The sequence below is a fragment of the Apium graveolens genome, chromosome 8, assembly GCF_009905375.1.
Source record: "Apium graveolens cultivar Ventura chromosome 8, ASM990537v1, whole genome shotgun sequence".
NCBI lineage: Eukaryota > Viridiplantae > Streptophyta > Magnoliopsida > Apiales > Apiaceae > Apium > Apium graveolens.
Window position 1 is genome coordinate 75,590,364 of NC_133654.1, and position 828 is coordinate 75,591,191.

At 40.7% G+C, this 828-nt stretch overlaps 1 non-coding gene across 1 annotated transcript; it reads left to right on the plus strand.

The window, feature by feature from the left end:
• The first annotated feature begins 511 nt into the window (after positions 1-511).
• LOC141682349 (small nucleolar RNA R71) lies at positions 512-618 on the plus strand. The gene has a single exon (XR_012559750.1). It is a non-coding gene; the product is annotated as a small nucleolar RNA R71 (small nucleolar RNA).
• The last annotated feature ends 210 nt before the right edge of the window (positions 619-828 follow it).

Consider the following 828-nt stretch of genomic DNA (forward strand, 5'->3'; position numbering starts at 1 on the left):
ATTGAATTTCTTGTTTCCAAACTGCTAGTACGGTTGTTGTGGCTGTTGCATAGCACCCTGATTATTACTCCAGCTAAAGTTAGGATGATTTTGGTTGTTAGGATGATAAGTGGCAAGAACTGGTTGCTGCGACCTCTGAAAGTTGCTCATAAACTGAGCTGATTTACTAGATATAGGATATTGCTCCTTCGTATACGAACCAACACAAAGCTCACAAACACTCATTATTTGTTTAATACCATAGTTGCTCAGAGAATCGACCTTCATAGTCAATGCCTTTAACTGTGCAGTAATAGCCGTAGCTGTATCTATCTCCAGAATTCCTGCTACCTTACCTTGTGATAACCTCTAAGTTGGATTATAATGTTTATTTGCAGCCATCATCTCAATTAGCTCATAAGCTTCCTCATAGCTCTTAGCCCATAAGGCTCCACCTGATGCTGAATCAGGCATAGGTCTTGACTGTGATCCCAAATCATTATAAAAGCAATTTATCACCATCCAGTCAGGCATTCTATGATGAGGACACTTCCTAAGCATCTCCTTGTAGCGCTCCCAAGCTTCACATAAAGATTCTCCTGATTGTTGCGCGAATTGAGTAAGAGCATTCCTAATTGCAGCTGTCTTTTCCGTAGGAAAGAATTTAGTAAGGAATTCCTGAGCAAGATCCTCCCAAGTCGCAATAGAACCAGCTGGTAGAGAGTGTAACCAGCTCTTAGCTTTATGCCTCAGAGAGAATGGGAAAAGTCTCAGTTTCACAGCATCTTCAGAAACATTATTAAACTTGAAGGTGTCGATGAAATCCCTAATGTGCATATTGGGATCTTC